Genomic DNA, 5,617 nt, shown 5'->3' with positions numbered 1-5,617 from the left:
AATTGCGCTCGAAACAATTTAACGTGAAAAAATATCAATTTTCACCCGATATGATTGAACCATTTTGACAGACGCATCACGACGTGCGTCGAAATAGAAATTTTTCTACTCTGACGCTGCGTCGTGCGTCGTTAACGCATGCGTCTGTCAAATCCCATACATTTTGGTAAAATCGCAACGCATTGCGTCGGAACAAGTACCGCTCTCTTATAGAGACTTTGAGCCAATTGGCCTCATTCGCCTTTTAAAGAAACGTTATCATTACCTTCGTTTCTATGACCAAAAATGCACCCTTATCTTTATGACCACCTACGCGAGTAGATTATACATTTTGTAAAGGAATTCGTATTTTTATAGGTGAAAAATACATTATTTAACATTATTATACATTATTTATAATAACAATACTTCTTTTAATGTTATAAATTAATGATGTATGACTTTAAGTTTCGTAAATTGAATGCGCAGTAAATAGTTAAACTTCGTCTAATAGACCACCATGTCGTTCCAGTTGTCGGGGCAATAATATCAATTTATATGAATTTAGAAAAAAATATTTGGAGTCAGATACCTTTTGGAATAGGCTCTATAAATATAAGTTAATCCATTGCTCTACATATCATTACAAAAATAACGAGTTGATCTAGACCAAAATCTCTTATTGTATATATTACCTATCCGGGTAGGTGGTTATAGAAATGAAGGTTAAAGGAGGAGAAGATAACTGACAAAATGTGCGTAACTTGAAAATAATCTCTCGTTCTTGATTTTGAATTATGTGGTAGGACTAGAAAGAGTGAGTAAGCTGTGTGAAGAATCATTTCGATTGACAAGCGGGGTATAGCAACGGGTGGAAGGAACATGAAACGCATGGAAATTGAGTGCAGTCACTCATCGTCAGCGACTTTTTTCCGCGGGGTCGCTACCCCTGGCCTTAGTTTTAAAGGAATCCCCTCTCAACAATCTCAGAGAGAATTTGTATGAAATTTCTTGGGCTTGTTCTCGGCTTGTTCTCGGCTTATTGGTATAAACGTCACTCAGAGAACAAGCCCAATATGAACAGGCGCTCAGTGACGTCACGGTGTAGCCGTATTGATGCGAGTCCACACAATGGGGGTCGACCCATTCCAACTGCTGTCAAAATGAAACAACAAAGGTATTTGGTTTGCATGCGTTTTATTAAACAATAACAAGTCGACAAGTGGCGTCGTATTGAGTAGCTAAAAATCAGTTCCGGATTTACGTATTTTCCTATTCCAGCTCATTATTAGTTAGCGAAATAGTTGTTCGGCTTCCGGCAAATCTGTAAGTGAAGGAATCAAAGCGTTAATACATCGAAATCATAACAAATTAGTTGATTTTACCTGTACCTATTATTTTAGATAATCATGACATCAAACGTCGGACGAGCTCCCGATGCTTCGACGAGTAGTTCCCAGGAGTGTCCTTGTGTAGAACTAGCGCAGGAAAATAAAAAAGATATAAGGACAGTTTTGAATGCAGTGATGGACGTGCGAATGAAACAGGACGAGATTTTAAAAACTCAAAGCCAAAGCCAAGCTGAACCAACCCAAAATGATGATGGGCATATGGAAGATGAAGAAGACTTTTTGTTCGCTTTGGTTTCAACCAAGATCGGTCTAGATGACTTAGAAGAAAGCATAGAGTCAGCAGAGCGCTTCAATAATTTAAAAGGATGGCTTATGAAGAAGGTAAAAGCATCAAACGCAAAGAGTAGAATGCATCGCGTTCTTTACCTATTATTTAATAGGATATTTATAGTAGATTGCAGTTGGAGTGGACGGGGAGGCAACGGGCCTAAGGTAGAATTCAGGAAATATTCTAATATCCTCCGTCTATTTGCTGTTGTCGGGGGAGCAGGAAGGACTTTAGAGGATTTTTTTATAAAGAAATTTAAAAATTCGCAATCAGCTGCCCAAGCGAAAGGCATTGTGAAAAGTGTCAGTCGTGGTACGTTTTCAAGAAAGAAGAAGAACAATTAGATAAATAAGATAGAATTCAATAATGTTCCTTTGACGAGTTTTTTTTTTTTTGCTTTAAATATGTTGATATTGATAAGGTTTTTTTTTATTCTTGATTGTTGCTGAACTATAAGTCAATTGAAAAATATAAGCGAATTCATAAATGCTAGTAAATGTTGATAGTAATTGATTTTTCGGTTTAAGGTAGTTGTATGAATTATTCTAAATAATGTGGATATCAGTTAGTATAAAATATTATGGAGTTTTAGTTATAAAAAGTGTCTATGAGTAATTTTCCTTTAACATACCAATTTTTATATTCATAATTGATTGAACTGAATGCAATGAATAAGTAGCAAAGTTAGCTTTAAGATTATTACCATAATTATGATACTTCATAGTAATCATACTTTGTGAATAACTTTTACAGAACAGAGATGGTCACATGCACGTTTGTCGAATACTCACTTGCTTACCTTTTTATCAAGTGCTAACCAGTTTTGAGGTCTACCATGAACCGCTTTCAATGCAGCGCCGTCGTTTATTAGATGATCTATTGATGAGGTCTAATGGGGACGTATGTTTTCAAGTGGCACGACCATTTACGGGACTCATACAACCTGAAATTTATATTAAATATATTTTCACAATTATAAGCTTGGAATAACGGTCCCCAAAGCGTACTTACTCAAAGATGTATATGTTTAAGTACAAGCAAGCAACGCCATACATTGAGCACGTATTTCTGCATAGGATGGTTATGCACTTTAGGGATAACAATTCGGTTAAATCGGAGCATGTACTCGACTCGAGGCAACAGCGTGCTGGTTTGATGTTTTTTATATAGTTCAATGAACTAGTACGTACGTTTTCGGCCAAATACTGAACCATGAAGCCTTACATCAATTCAGTTTTGGTAACCTTATAACAAGTTAATGTCAGCCGCTTCATAACTGCAGAATAATTTTATGGAATACGCATGATAAGATGGATGGTACGATGCGAATTGTTTACAATCTCGTTTCAAATGTTGCCGAGGAGCAACCGTAGTTCAGGTTCCTTTTTTACTCGTTGGCCGCTTCGCGCAGCAGCATGAAGCCTTGCGCGTACGATGCCTTTCGTGCTCCGTGCTCCGGCGAGTTGTTTGCTGCCCTGAGCACGTTCATCCTTCGGCGTGGATAAGTAGCTGGAGAAGTCTGCTTAGTCTTTTGGCATCACCGGAACGCTATGGTACAATGCGACAATTTCCGTCAACTAGTCGCAGTAGAATGATCCACGAGATATCGATCAGGAACGCATTCAGCACATCCTTGTTCCACACGTCGAAATCCTTTCCTTCTGTGTCTTGCCGAACGCCAGCATCAGGTGGCACGCTGAGCAGATCAGTTGCATGTAATCGTACTCTTGTGTCGTGCCTGGACATCGTCCCGTTGTGTACAATTTCCACAGTGTCCGGCACCGCATATGCCGATTCGTTCACAACACGGGTTACCGTTAGATTTTGCGCATATAGCCTACCGGGAGAAAGGTCACCTACATTAAAACCAGTCAATTAAAACAGAACAAGTTCAACCCACCAGGAACATATCCTTCATCCCCGGAAAATGCGTCCGAGTGTGGGAAGGGTGGTAGCGAGCCCCTTTTTCTGCATCCCTTCACAGCTGCAGAGGGTATTGACTATTGACTATCCCCGCCAGGAACAGTTATATCTCAAAAATCACACCCTAAAATGAAACAATCATCGAAATTAAACACAAGCACACCTTACCTCAGCGTCGGCATCGTGCGTGAAGGCTAAAAATTTCATCCGGTTTTATTCCATACTCAAGCATTTTTTTTTCGCTTCCACCACAACTAAATCATACTTCCGTGGTTGATTTTATGTTTATTCTACAAAACAAAACATTTTTAATGACAAATATCATATAATTTACATAAAATACTTACAAAATCACCGCACACGCAAACACTTGCTGTTTACATTTTGGCTTCACTCTCATTTGACATGTCAAAAATTTGCAAGCCCCAAAGCGGGGATCAAAAAGGAAGGTGGGAACGCTAAGTCCCAGAAGAGGGAGATCAAACTACGAATGTGACAGAGAGGGCATGAGAAAATGAGAGAATTTGAGTGCCATTGTCGGGAGGGTCATCCACGCAAACAATGAGACCCCAAATTTTGAGTGATTCAGGCCGAGGGATATGAGGAAGCTTGAGGAAGCAAGGAGAAACGCGCTGCGATGAGAGTTCGCATTCTATTTTACACGCGCGCTTCACTAACACCAATACAAATACCGTGCTTTGACGAGCCGTCTGTGAATGTGTGTGTGTCTTCTTTCAGCGAGCTCACCAACTTGGATCTGCTTGTCACATCGTGTTGTCTCGCTTACACTACAGCATCGAACCATCGCTCCGTATGTCCCCCCTCCTACGCGTACAAAACCACCAGTACAGCGCGATGCTTTGCCGGAGATGGTTGTGCGCATTTTGTTCTAAGTCCCGCGCGCAGTGTTTGTGCGTTGATGCGCATTTCGTCTAAGTCTCGTGCGCCGGTGTGTTTTGGTGAAGTGTGCAGTGAATAAACAGTGTGCACAGACGCACATGCAGTGCGTGGATCGACAGGTAAGAATTTGCTGAACAGAGTCAACGCAGATTGTCGACAAGTTTCCCACAGCCTGGCTCGACCCGGTACTTTGCTGAATGACGTCATTCGTGAGTATGAAGGATTCTAAATGTGTACTTTAGTGTGTACTTTATGTTTCAATAAAGTGTTTAATGTAATAAAAAATGACAGTATTGTACTTTAGTGTGTACTTTATGTTTCAATGAAGTGTTTAATGTAATAAAAAATGACAGTATTTATGTTTAGTATTAGAATAAGTGCATGAAAGAAAGCGAAAAACAAGAAGCTTTTGATGTGTTGGTAGCATGGCATTGAGAACTGCAGAGCGCACCGTGCGTTACGGGTGGGGAGGGAGAGGACTCGCGGGTGTAACTCATTCGTCGAAGAGACACTGTATTTCGACAGCGTCACTCAAATCACTCAAAAAATACACTCATTTTGCCGGACGGGTATGACGTCATTCGTGAGTATGAAGGATTCTAAATGTGTACTTTAGTGTGTGCTTTATTTCATTTCATTTCATTTCATTTCATTTCATTTATTAATACAATATCCGCCATCAAGGCTAAATAAGGCAGACTTAAAACTTAATAAACCCTAACAAATAAACAAAATAATTCATGAAAAACTAAGCCTAACTAAACTAGTCTAGACCTAGCAAAAAAATTAAAGAAAAAAAAAACATAGGTAGAGCGTAGAGACTATCAAAACTTAATGAAACTTAAAGAAGAATAATTAAAGAGAATTAGAAGAAAAAATACGGTTACGGAAAGAGTTGAGAGAGGAGTCGAAATCAAAGAGATAGTAAAAGTGGTTAAACAACCTGAAACAGGATAGAATAGGATCATTGAAAGTATAAAGAGTATGACGTGTTTCAATTGACAGAGGATCACGAGGACGAAGGGAACAAGAGGGAACATACAACGAGATGGACGAAAGTAAATCAGGAGCATCAGTATCAGAAAGTACTAAGCCACCAATAAAACATGCCTGAGACACTTGGCGGCGGAAGCTT

General features: G+C 39.5%; 1 long non-coding RNA gene across 3 annotated transcripts; it reads right to left on the bottom strand.

The window, feature by feature from the left end:
- Positions 1 to 1,174: 1,174 nt before the first annotated feature.
- LOC120902139 lies at positions 1,175 to 3,976 on the bottom strand. Of its 3 annotated transcripts, XR_005739378.1 has the most exons (7): positions 3,930 to 3,971; positions 3,807 to 3,872; positions 3,560 to 3,706; positions 2,671 to 3,496; positions 2,459 to 2,602; positions 1,371 to 1,457; positions 1,175 to 1,303 (listed from the first exon to the last, which is right to left on the bottom strand). It is a non-coding gene; the product is annotated as an uncharacterized LOC120902139 (long non-coding RNA). The 3 variants fall into 3 exon arrangements; XR_005739379.1 differs by having other exon boundaries at positions 1,365 to 1,457; positions 3,560 to 3,872; positions 3,930 to 3,976; XR_005739377.1 differs by having other exon boundaries at positions 3,560 to 3,872; positions 3,930 to 3,976.
- Between the last annotated feature and the right edge of the window lie 1,641 nt (positions 3,977 to 5,617).

This window comes from Anopheles arabiensis, chromosome 3, assembly GCF_016920715.1.
Source record: "Anopheles arabiensis isolate DONGOLA chromosome 3, AaraD3, whole genome shotgun sequence".
NCBI lineage: Eukaryota > Metazoa > Arthropoda > Insecta > Diptera > Culicidae > Anopheles > Anopheles arabiensis.
The sequence above is the reverse complement of the archived record's forward strand: the minus strand, read 5'-3'. Positions and strand labels throughout refer to the sequence as shown.